The sequence below is a fragment of the Gymnoscopelus microlampas genome (assembly GCF_963454915.1).
Source record: "Gymnoscopelus microlampas genome assembly, chromosome: 7".
Taxonomy (NCBI): domain Eukaryota; kingdom Metazoa; phylum Chordata; class Actinopteri; order Myctophiformes; family Myctophidae; genus Gymnoscopelus; species Gymnoscopelus microlampas.
In genome coordinates, this window is record NC_139944.1 from 58,375,691 (window position 1) to 58,387,985 (window position 12,295).

A 12,295-nucleotide genomic window follows, 5' to 3' on the forward strand; every position below is an offset into this window, starting at 1 on the left:
CGTAACACCTAAAAATAGCATGAAGATAAAATAAAGCTAACAAGGCTAAACTGCGCAAACTGCGCATGCTCAGTCCTCACAAAGGTCGGTTTATATTTAGCCGTACGACGGTGACGCGCGCCGAAAAGAGCCGATGTTAAGAGCTCGTAGGGTCCGGGTACTAAAGTATAATTGGTGTCCAGCGTCAGAACAGAAACGGAAAACGAAAAAACCACTTCAATTTCCGTTTATTGCATGGGCGCACGGATTGAAAAACGGAATAACCACTTGAATTCTCCTATTCTCGTTCTAGGGAGAAAACCAACATAGAGTGTGTCAGAATGGACCAAAACGGACCGTTTACTGCATGAGGCACAGGATCAAAAAAACGGGAAAACCAAATGTAATTCTCCTATTCTCGTTCTAGGGAGGAAACGAACATAGAGTGTGTCAGAATCAATAAAAATCAATAAAACGGCATATTCTCCATTCTCTGGCGAAACAAACAAACTGGAAACGAAAAAACGAAGAAACGGACTCCATTGGTTAGTTCAACTGTGGGCGGGCTTGCTCCTGATTGGTTACTGCCCTGTCAATCTCCCCCCGCCGTGTGTCTTTCAAAATTACAGTTCCCCACTTCCCGTATGAAATACGTTTTAGTTTCCAAAAAAAATAGTTGTAAAAATGTAAAAAATATATGTATAAAAACGGTATTTGCACAGACACAAGCGTTTCAGGGATATCATTTAATAGCCTAAGACCCTAAGTAGTCTTAAACAGTGGGTCCGCGGACAATTAATAAATGTATTTATTTATATAAGTATATATTTATTTATTTTCCCAAAAAATCCATTTGTCTTTAAATATTTTCCATATTTATGTTGAAAATATATCATGATTCTGGCCATTAATAGCTTGTATACATGATTGTTGTGCAATTGACAGATTGTTGATAGTATTACATTCTTCTCAGTTAGTAAAGTATGTTTACTAATGGCAGTGGATATGAATGAATATATTAATCTATTATTTGAATAGCTTGAATGCACAACATGGTACGTATGTCTATACATATGAAACACAATGTTATACATTATACTAGGGATCTTCAACAGGGGGTCCTCAGAGTTACTACAGGGGGTATGCCAAATCTTTGTGTGATATGATTTTTCTTTTTTTATATTAACCACTTGAACCCTAGCATTCATTTTCTGAGGAGAACTTTAGCAAAAAATAGCAGATCTACAAGCTCACAACGCCTCGCAGTGCGAGGCGTTGTGAGCTTGTAGATTGGCTATTTTTGGCAAAGAGTTATAGATGTAGAGGGAGAAAAGAGCAGCAAAAGTATATCTGAAACACCATTCTATACAATATAGAGAGGGTCCCTGCTTCATCTCTCTCTCAGCTAGGGGGTCCTTGGCCTGAAAACGTTGAAGACCCCTGCATTATACAATATATGCTGTACCACCCCCCAACGGGGGTCCCTGGCCTGAAAACGTTTAAGACCCCTATGACTGCCACATTTCTGCGCCCTTGTATTAGGTGTTACAGTGAATAATAAATCTACAGAATGAATATATGCTTCCAAAAAAGATGCACACCTTAAAGGATTTCTCTCTCAATGATCAAGTTATTTGAAACTTGTCCGCCATCTAATCATATCATGTAATCATCCAACTATATTACATCTATGGTCTTGTATAAGATCATCCTGAACATTCCTCAAAGCCCCTTTGTTCAACTCATCACCCTATATCGGTTACATTCATCAAACAGGTGGTATACCTAGTTTGTGTAATCTGAATCAGAACAGAAAGTCAAGACTAGTGTATAAATTATGTTAACACACATTGTTAGCAAACACAAACCTGAAAATAAGTATATTTAAAACCAAATCTTATCAGATGGGGGTCTGTGGACAAATACATGTTAATCTGCGGATCCTTTTGTCGAAGCAGAAGCAGTACTCCCTGTCATCGTCGAGAAGGTGAAGATGGAAAACGAAGAAGACTACGTCCTCACACTCTATGGGAAATGTAATCACTGAGTCTGAAGGGACAGCAGTTACATAAAGAATCTTTATTTACATTTCTAATTAAAGTTACAATTGCGTCCTTTCACCAGACTCCCATGAACTACCAAAACACAAAAGTAACCAATAACGAAAATCATACCAAACATTAAAAACACTTACAATCAGCCCATCGTAACTGAAATAAAGAAAGTACAAATAGTCAAGGGAACCAATAAACTCTTGTGCTCTGCTGGGGTGCTGGGGGGAATAGCAGAGAGCTGGCTACAGCTCCTCTTTTTAGTGTCAGGCTCTAATCACACATGAGCTGAGAAGGGGAGCGACAGGTGTCTAGCCAAGACCAGGTCAGCATAGACACTAGGACAAATGAGCATTAGTGAACACATAAGCATAGAAAGACTGTAGACTGAGGTGTTAATATGTGCACGCACATAACAGTCAGGTATTGGATAACAAAAGCTCTGAAATTTTGGAATTAACAGATGCTTTATCGAGAGTGAGAGCTACTGTGATACTTCTTAGCTGTTGAATTTGAATCACTCTGCTGGGACGTGCATGACAGATTTCAGTGAAGGCCTCACCGAAGTAATGCCATTTTTTAAACTTTAGTAACTTTAACCTGGTTACTGTACTTAGGAACTATAATGTATAACAGAGAACAGGAATGGGAAAACAGTTACTAATGCATTAGTTTAATCCCATGTTTCTCACAGCAGCATAAAGTCTGTCAAGTGCATAAGTCTCGCTTTGGTCTGTCGCTAGACAACATGATTCACTGCAGTGTAGACTACATGTTGTCTTACCTTGGTTTACTTAACTATTGTTTGTTTTACAGGTCAATCCTCGTGTAATTTGTGCTCATATATGCATTGCTTAATGTTGTAATTAAAATGATCTGAAATTAATGTCATTAGTAAATGAGCACCTTCTTAAATGTGGTATCTTGACTCTGCATTACTCTCAATGTAGGGTCCAGCTCCTGGAAGCAAAAATGCCAGGAAGGTGCTGGCTGTGGATGAAACGGCCTTCAGGTAGTGTGGTGTGAAAGAGTCGGGTATTGTAAAACAAAATATCTTAAACTTTGGAATTAACAGTTGCTTTATCGAGAGTGAGAGCTACTGTTGAGTGAGTTTTTAGCTGTTGAATTGGAATCACTCCAAATCATTCCTCCATGTCTAATATCAGGGATATTTCTTGCTAACAAACTGATGGCTGTGCAATTAGGGTAACAATGCAACTTAAACCATAAGGCATGCAGTAGGCCAAAGATTGTATTTTCAGTTTTTCACAGCAACATAAAGTCTGTCAAGTGCTTATAAGTATGCACTATAATCCTGCTTCACTGCTTCACCTGTTTTTCACTCCCAAATGCTTGTTCTTAAAGCTTAAACTTGATCTGCTAATGATTTGTGAAATGTTTCAGTTCCAGAACTGTGCTGGGACAGATTTGACAAATGTAAGTGAAGGACTCACCCAAGTAATGCCATCTTTTTAACTTTAACCTGGTTACTAAAAGTTTCATGAAATTACAATTTCATTTGTGATAAACAAATGCCATGTTGTAATGCAAATGAGCTGAAAGTAGTGGCAGTATAACTATGATCACCTATTTTTAAATAATGTGTCTCTTCACTTGACTCTCCAATTCTCTCATGAAGGGTCCCCTGTTCTGGAAGCCGAATAATGCCAAAATCCATGCTGTGGACAGCTCTGCATTCAGGCAGTGCCACCAGAGAAGAGCAAGAATCAGGTATTGGATGACAAAACGGATCTTAAAATGTAGGCATTTAGCAACTGCTCTCTCTTATCAAATACATGAACGCTTCTTCTATATAACCATTTGCGAAATGTGTCAGTTCCAGAACTGAGCAGTATGAAGTACAGACACTGAGGGACTGTATTGAGGACCTGCTGGAGGCATCTCATGCCTTGGCAGAGGCCACTCAAAAGGTCACGAGGTGATCACGTGTTCTTCCTCCCCTCAATGCAGACCAGACATCCGACCAGGCTTCGACAGCATGAGGCAAACATGGGCATCGTTCTTTAAAAATGTTTAAAAAAAAAGAGAAGAGAAATAGGAAATGTGTTACAAATCACTGACATTATACACCAGGGCACTTCAACGTTTTTCAGGCCAAAGACCCCTTAGCAGAGAAACAGATTAAGCAGGGACCCCTACTACATATTATATAAAACCTTTTGCAGATTAAACTTTTTCATAGACAGTTTCATAGTCCTATTACAAGCTAACAATGCGACACATTGTGAGCTTGTAGATCTGCTATTTTACGCAAATGATCACTTAGAATAGGGACGCTAGGGCTTAAGTTTTTTATGCTCATCACACAAAGATTTTGTGATTTAGTGCCCCCCCCTGTATTAACACTTCAACCCCCCTTGAAGACACAGCATAAACCACATTTCTTTAACATACATTCAAATTGAGATATTGTTTGTTCCAAGTACACACCAGAATTCATTTTGAAACGACACCATTACTGTATACGTTGACAATATGAAATGTAGATTATTTTAGTTCAGGTCAGATCAAACATGCTGTGCTGAGGACCGGTGCTGCGGATCCGTTAGAGGCATCCAATGACCTAGAAGACGCCACTGTGGCGATCAGGGACGTAGTGGCTGCCAGACGTGCCGCGAGGGCAGCACGAATGGTGCAGGTCAAACTCAAGTTTGCCTGTCACATCTGCAGAGGTATTGTTTCCATTGTGCATTTGTGTGTTGCTCAGTTTAACACAGGAATAATCAAATGTAGTATTTGAATTGGTGTTGGGACAATTGCCTTGAACGGTGAAAATATAAAATTATTATTATTATAATATAAACCAAATCCTAAGCAGACTTGAATTTTGAGGAAATAATGATCACAAATATTTTACAAGTTGAAAAGCTAGTCTGTTAAACCAGACTCCTTGGACATTTCATGTTTGAACTTAATGTTTTGCTATTGTTTTTGCAAAGGCATCCGTATTAGCATTGCTTAGTGATAGATCACCCCCAAAATGTTTTTCCCTATAGATTAGTCACCCCATTGTTCTGTCAGTTTGAGTACTTAAGAAATGGTCTAAAATATCAATGAGTAACTTTCTTTTTTCCCCCATTTTTCTAAAGACATCATGACTCGGCCCATGTTCGTCGCCTGCTGTAAGATCCTGGTGGGGTGTCAGATCCATAGACATATAAAGGTAGACGCCTCCTCTGGCTCTGAAGCGTCGGCATGGCGGGCGCGCTTCCGCTTCCCGGAGAGCCTTGGGGGGCAGCTGGACATTTCCGCATGCGTCACTGAAGGGGAAGTTCAGTAGGCCAATGAGAGGCAGGTGGGGGCGGGACAACTAGATTCTGACAAGTCCTGGAAAAGACGCGCTGTGATTGGCCAGTGCCCGTTCACCACATTTCCGGGGGGGGAACAGGCACTGGCCAATCACAGCGCGTATGGCGGCCACCATACGAAACAGGTCGCTCAAGAGGTTTCTACTTTGTCTTATCTTCATCTCTATCCATCACTAAACAGAAAAACAGTTTGTTCTTCCCTCTGTTAGTTGCCATAGATGTTTTGTGTGCCTCACTGTGCCAATGTTCCCGTGGGGAAATGTTTTTCTGTTTTCTACGAACTCACAACACGTCACATCCCGAGACGTTCCGAGCTTGTAGATCGGCCATTTGATTCCACTGAGTTGAATGTTAAAGGGGGAAAGCATGCCTTCTGCTGGCTGAGGTGCTCCTTAACAGTCTGGATGTTGTGAGCTTGGCTGACTGCAGGACATCCTGGCATTGTCTATCCACTGGTCCAGGAAAGTGCTGGTCTGCCGATAATATTTCAGCCGCTTCTCCAGGTCCCATACTGTGGAGCAGGAAAGAGTAGGAGGAAGAGGGAAAATAGGAGATGGAGAAATCGTTCAAGCACTATTATTGGCACTGGAGAATAAAATGTGAAGGCTTGATGACAGTTTATGAATGAAAATCACTGCCAACACACTGACACTGTGTGTGTGTATAAACGGGACATGATGATTAGTAGATACCAATACTTTTTACTCACTTAAGTATTTCGACATTGCAGTATTGATACTGTTACTTAAGTAAAACATTTGCGCACTTTTTCAACCACTACTGAAAAACACTCCAAAGACAGTGTTGCTGCATTGTTTCTCCACTTGATGGCGACAAAGATCAAGCTTCAACGTACACGTTGCTCTCAGGATGTTACTGAAGCCCACCTGATCCCCGTGAAATATAGAGAAGGGTTCCAACTTATTCTATTAGTTTGAGTTTAAAGTTAAAGTAATTAGTAATTATCACTTTAAGATAACACCTTGTGTAAAGGAGACGGGGATCTCCAGGTAATGTGGTTTAGAGTAGCGCAAGCCGGGTATGGAGGTGTGTCCAGGTTATTGGACACGGAAAGAACCAGACTAGTCCCATTTGAGGGGGTTAATTAAGCTGTGGTCTGAAGCATACATCTTACTAAATATAAAAAAGAATAATTGGCTTCAAATATAATAAGGACTGCAACATATGGTAACAACCATGATTTGCCGGTAACATAAGTAACAAACAATGCTTATACATTTCACACATAAACAGTGCAATGTCTAGGAGTACACAACAGTAAACACATACCTTTGTGCATCCACGCACAGCAAAAGAATAAAAGGTATTGTCGCACACGGTAAACTTGAAGAGTGTAACAAACCCCCAGCCAGGTCAAACTATAACTGAGCAAACGCAATCAGTTACAGCTGGTATCTATAGCTTAATTAAATGAGCACCTGTGATTACAGTAAACTAGTATGAATCAATAATCAATCAGGTAAGGTCAGTGTGACCTTGAGGCAATAAAAACCATTATGATTTAATTTCAGTGTGGCCTTTCTAACACCTTGATTTATATCTCTTTAAGTGAAAACCTTATTTATTCATTGGACACCTGGATATGAAATGTAAGGGTTTTCAGTAAATGAAATGTACTTTTAGGGCAAATGGAATTGAGTTTAGGGTAACAGGGAATTAGATAGAATTAAAATACAAATGGTCTTTTATCAAAATCACAATTAAGTGCAAAAACAAAATAGAGTTGAGCCAATCAAATCAAATAGAATGACTCAACACTCAGTTACGCTTCAAATAACCAAATCTATAACACACCCTCAATATGTGTCACAAATACCACAGTGCACCGTAAATGAATAACCTAAGCCGGCATGTAATGATAACAAAACAAAACCTGCACCGTAAATGAATAACCTAATCCGGCATTTAATGCTAACAAAACAAAACACAACCTCACTTTGCAGGCCTGTTCACTGTAGTCTCCAGAAGGTGTCCTCGCTCAAGGAATGGTTACGCATTTCTTTTATAACAATTACACACAGATGTGATGCCCCGGCGACCAGTCCAAAGTCTCCAAACTTAACTCCAGTAGGATTTTAGCTGCTTGCTCGAGCAACACGCGCTATAACTCCGTCTCTATGTGGCTATCTAACTGGCTATGCTAACATAGTGGGACTGGGCCACTCTCAAATTCTGATGCAGCTAGCTAGCTGCTAAATGCTAACAAACACTCACTGTTAGCTAAATGCTAACAAACACTCAATGAAGAACGACCGTGTAACAATCCTGCTGAATGATACTGGAAATCCACAGTTCAGTCTTATAGTCTTCTCAACAATAATGTCATCACACCCGTGACTATAAGAATGTGCAACATAAAAACGTTTGTCACGTTTCTTTTTAAAACTATTTTCCATTCAGCCACGTAACATTACCACCGCCTCGAGTCTTAGCTGTGTTTCGTCACTTCCGTAACCGTCTTGATGTTCCATTCCGTTTCCTGTCGCTCACTTCCCACCACCTGATATTGGCTCTGCTTGTTATTCCACCACGGTAAATTAACATTTGAGTACCAAAACAGAGATATGAAATAAAATCCAGTAACTATAAAATAAACAGGTAAATACAATACTAAAAGTAAATGCACTACTTTCTTAGGTAGTTTCAGGTAAGTAATAAGTATACCCATTTATTTGAACAATAAACTTCACCAAAATGTTACAATATAGCAAAATCACATAACTCTCGCATATCTTTTTGGCATATTTAAATGTAACCAAACCATTTAAAACAATGACTCAAAATAACAGGGTTATATTACTGTTATATCTGGCAGCAGCAAAAGCCCTGCAGCATAGCAACTGATAATGACTTAATATGTACACTTATATAATGGCCAAGTACCTACTCAAGCCAAGATTACACTAAAGTTCAACTTTAGGAGCACATCGACTTCCATATCAAATCACCTAATTGGTGTTCCATAAACTCAAGACATCAAAACCCTTTATTACACGTGTTGTTGCTCATATTTACCTGCCTATGAGGGTTTCTCTCCCCCGCCAAATGTGTTTCATGATGTTTAAAATTGGATTCAAACTGGAGCTAGTTCAGCTGTTCACTTTGATAGTTAAGACATTACAATCCACGTGCATTGCAACATTAACGGAGGAGGAGGCCTTTGAGAGGAAGAGGGCCAAGTACGAGGAGCTGGCAGGCGAATGCCGAAGCAGGGGATGGAGGACCCGATGTAACCCCATCGAGGTCGGATGCAGAGGATTCGTCGGCCAGTCTCATCAGGGCACTCAAGATGCTGGGAGTGAAGGGACTGCACAACAGAAAAGCCATCAAAAACATCACCGACGCGGCAGAAAAGGCGGCAAGATGGCTGTGGATCAAGCGGGGAGATCCGTGGACCACACAAGCTACTTAGACACAAGTCGGGGCCTGATCACCCCCGGCTGGGTCGCCTGGGCGAGGGTGTATGATGTTGCGAGACCCGAAACACCCAGTGAACCCAGGATACATCACTGAGGATGTGTCTAAGTTGCACCAAAACTGTTTATTAAAACCAATTAACCCCAAAAAAAACACCACAAGATTACCCAAATAAGCAACTATTTATTTCAAAGAAACTTTAAGCAGACATGGCAACACTGATGGACAGGAAAACAAAGATGATTAATTTATATGAAACCCGTTGATATGGGGCTCCCCACCTCCCTAGGAATAAAGTCACAGTCTCCGTGAAGCAGCAATGAGGTCTAGGACAGCTTCTTGGAAAGGCCCAGGCTCTCTGTTGACTGCCCTATCAAATAAATGCCCCATGTCTGCGTATTTGCTGCTGAAGAGCACTTCTGCATTGTGCTGCTCCTCCAGTGTCCAGTGCTCCAGTGTTTGGGGCGTGCGTGGGGTGGGTATTTGGGGCGTGCGTGGGGTGGGTATTTGGGGCGTGCGTGGGGTGGGTATTTGGGGCGTGGGGTGGGTATTTGGGGCGTGCGTGGGGTGGGTATTTGGGGCGTGCGTGGGGTGGGTATTTGGGGCGTGCGTGGGGTGGGTATTTGGGGCGTGGGGTGGGTATTTGGGGCGTGCGTGGGGTGGGTATTTGGGGCGTGCGTGGGGTGGGTATTTGGGGCGTGCGTGGGGTGGGTATTTGGGGCGTGCGTGGGGTGGGTATTTGGGGCGTGGGGTGGGTATTTGGGGCGTGCGTGGGGTGGGTATTTGGGGCGTGCGTGGGGTGGGTATTTGGGGCGTGGGGTGGGTATTTGGGGCGTGCGTGGGGTGGGTATTTGGGGCGTGCGTGGGGTGGGTATTTGGGGCGTGCGTGGGGTGGGTATTTGGGGCGTGGGGTGGGTATTTGGGGCGTGCGTGGGGTGGGTATTTGGGGCGTGCGTGGGGTGGGTATTTGGGGCGTGCGTGGGGTGGGTATTTGGGGCGTGCGTGGGGTGGGTATTTGGGGCGTGCGTGGGGTGGGTATTTGGGGCGTGCGTGGGGTGGGTATTTGGGGCGTGCGTGGGGTGGGTATTTGGGGCGTGCGTGGGGTGGGTATTTGGGGCGTGGGGTGGGTATTTGGGGCGTGCGTGGGGTGGGTATTTGGGGCGTGCGTGGGGTGGGTATTTGGGGCGTGCGTGGGGTGGGTATTTGGGGCGTGGGGTGGGTATTTGGGGCGTGCGTGGGGTGGGTATTTGGGGCGTGCGTGGGGTGGGTATTTGGGGCGTGCGTGGGGTGGGTATTTGGGGCGTGGGGTGGGTATTTGGGGCGTGCGTGGGGTGGGTATTTGTGGCGTGCGTGGGGTGGGTATTTGGGGCGTGCGTGGGGTGGGTATTTGGGGCGTGCGTGGGGTGGGTATTTGGGGCGTGGGGTGGGTATTTGGGGCGTGCGTGGGGTGGGTTTTTGGGGCGTGCGTGGGGTGGGTATTTGGGGCGTGCGTGGGGTGGGTATTTGGGGCGTGGGGTGGGTATTTGGGGCGTGCGTGGGGTGGGTATTTGGGGCGTGCGTGGGGTGGGTATTTGGGGCGTGCGTGGGGTGGGTATTTGGGGCGTGGGGTGGGTATTTGGGGCGTGCGTGGGGTGGGTATTTGGGGCGTGCGTGGGGTGGGTATTTGGGGCGTGCGTGGGTGGGTATTTGGGGCGTGCGTGGGGTGGGTATTTGGGGCGTGGGGTGGGTATTTGGGGCGTGCGTGGGGTGGGTATTTGGGGCGTGCGTGGGGTGGGTATTTGGGGCGTGCGTGGGGTGGGTATTTGGGGCGTGGGGTGGGTATTTGGGGCGTGCGTGGGGTGGGTATTTGGGGCGTGCGTGGGGTGGGTATTTGGGGCGTGCGTGGGGGTGGGTATTTGGGGCGTGGGGTGGGTATTTGGGGCGTGCGGGTGGGTGATTTGGGGCGTGCGTGGGGTGGGTATTTGGGGCGTGCGTGGGGTGGGTATTTGGGGCGTGGGGTGGGTATTTGGGGCGTGCGTGGGGTGGGTATTTGGGGCGTGCGTGGGGTGGGTATTTGGGGCGTGCGTGGGGTGGGTATTTGGGGCGTGCGTGGGGTGGGTATTTGGGGCGTGCGTGGGGTGGGTATTTGGGGCGTGCGTGGGGTGGGTATTTGGGGCGTGGGGTGGGTGTGTGGGCTGCGTGGGGTGGGTATTTGGGGCGTGCGTGGGGTGGGTATTTGGGGCGTGCGTGGGGGTGGGTATTTGGGGCGTGGGGTGGGTATTTGGGGCGTGCGTGGGGTGGGTATTTGGGGGCGTGCGGGGTGGGTATTTGGGGCGTGCGTGGGGTGGGTATTTGGGGCGTGGTGGGGGGGGTATTTGGGGCGTGCGTGGGTGGGTATTTGGGGCGTGCGTGGGGTGGGTATTTGGGGCGTGCGTGGGTGGGTATTTGGGGCGTGCGTGGGGTGGGTATTTGGGGCTGGTGGTATTTGGGGCGTGCGTGGGGTGGGTATTTGGGGCGTGCGTGGGGTGGGTATTTGGGGCGTGCGTGGGGTGGGTATTTGGGGTGCGTGGGGTGGGTATTTGGGGCGTGCGTGGGGTGGGTATTTGGGGCGTGCGTGGGGTGGGTATTTGGGGCGTGGGGTGGGTATTTGGGGCGTGCGTGGGGTGGGTATTTGGGGCGTGCGTGGGGTGGGTATTTGGGGCGTGCGTGGGGTGGGTATTGGGGCGTGCGTGGGGTGGGTATTTGGGGCGTGGGGTGGGTATTTGGGGCGTGCGTGGGGTGGGTATTTGGGGCGTGCGTGGGGTGGGTATTTGGGGCGTGCGTGGGGTGGGTATTTGGGGCGTGCGTGGGGTGGGTATTTGGGGCGTGGGTGGGTATTTGGGGCGTGCGTGGGGTGGGTATTTGGGGCGTGCGTGGGGGTGGGTATTTGGGGCGTGCGTGGGGGTGGGGTATTTGGGCGTGGGGTATTTGGGGCGTGCGTGGGGTGGGTATTTGGGGCGTGCGTGGGGTGGGTATTTGGGCGTGCGTGGGGTGGGTATTTGGGGCGTGCTGGGGTGGGTATTTGGGGCGTGGGGTGGGTATTTGGGGCGTGCGTGGGGTGGGTATTTGGGGCGTGCGTGGGGTGGGTATTTGGGGCGTGCGTGGGGTGGGTATTTGGGACGTGGGGTGGGTATTTGGGCGTGCATGGGGTGGGTATTTGGGGCGTGCGCGGGGTGGGTATTTGGGGCGTGCGTGGGGTGGGTATTTGGGGCGTGGGGTGGGTATTTGGGGCGGTGCGTGGGGTGGGTATTTGGGGCGTGCGTGGGGTGGGTATTTGGGGCGTGCGTGGGGTGGGTATTTGGGGCGTGCGTGGGGTGGGTATTTGGGGCGTGGGGTGGGTATTTGGGGCGTGCGTGGGGTGGGTATTTGGGGGCGTGCGTGGGGTGGGTATTTGGGGCGTGCGTGGGGTGGGTATTTGGGGCGTGCGTGGGTGGGTATTTGGGGCGTGGGGGTGGGTATTTGGGGCGTGCGTGGGGGTGG

At 46.9% G+C, this 12,295-nt stretch overlaps 1 long non-coding RNA gene across 2 annotated transcripts; it reads right to left on the reverse strand.

Annotated features, from left to right (window-relative positions):
* Positions 1-2,043: 2,043 nt before the first annotated feature.
* On the reverse strand, positions 2,044-7,816 carry LOC311048987. 2 transcript variants are annotated; one of them, XR_014601145.1, is made up of 2 exons: positions 7,317-7,816; positions 2,044-5,870 (listed from the first exon to the last, which is right to left on the reverse strand). It is a non-coding gene; the product is annotated as an uncharacterized lncRNA (long non-coding RNA). The 2 variants fall into 2 exon arrangements; XR_014601146.1 differs by having other exon boundaries at positions 7,312-7,816.
* Between the last annotated feature and the right edge of the window lie 4,479 nt (positions 7,817-12,295).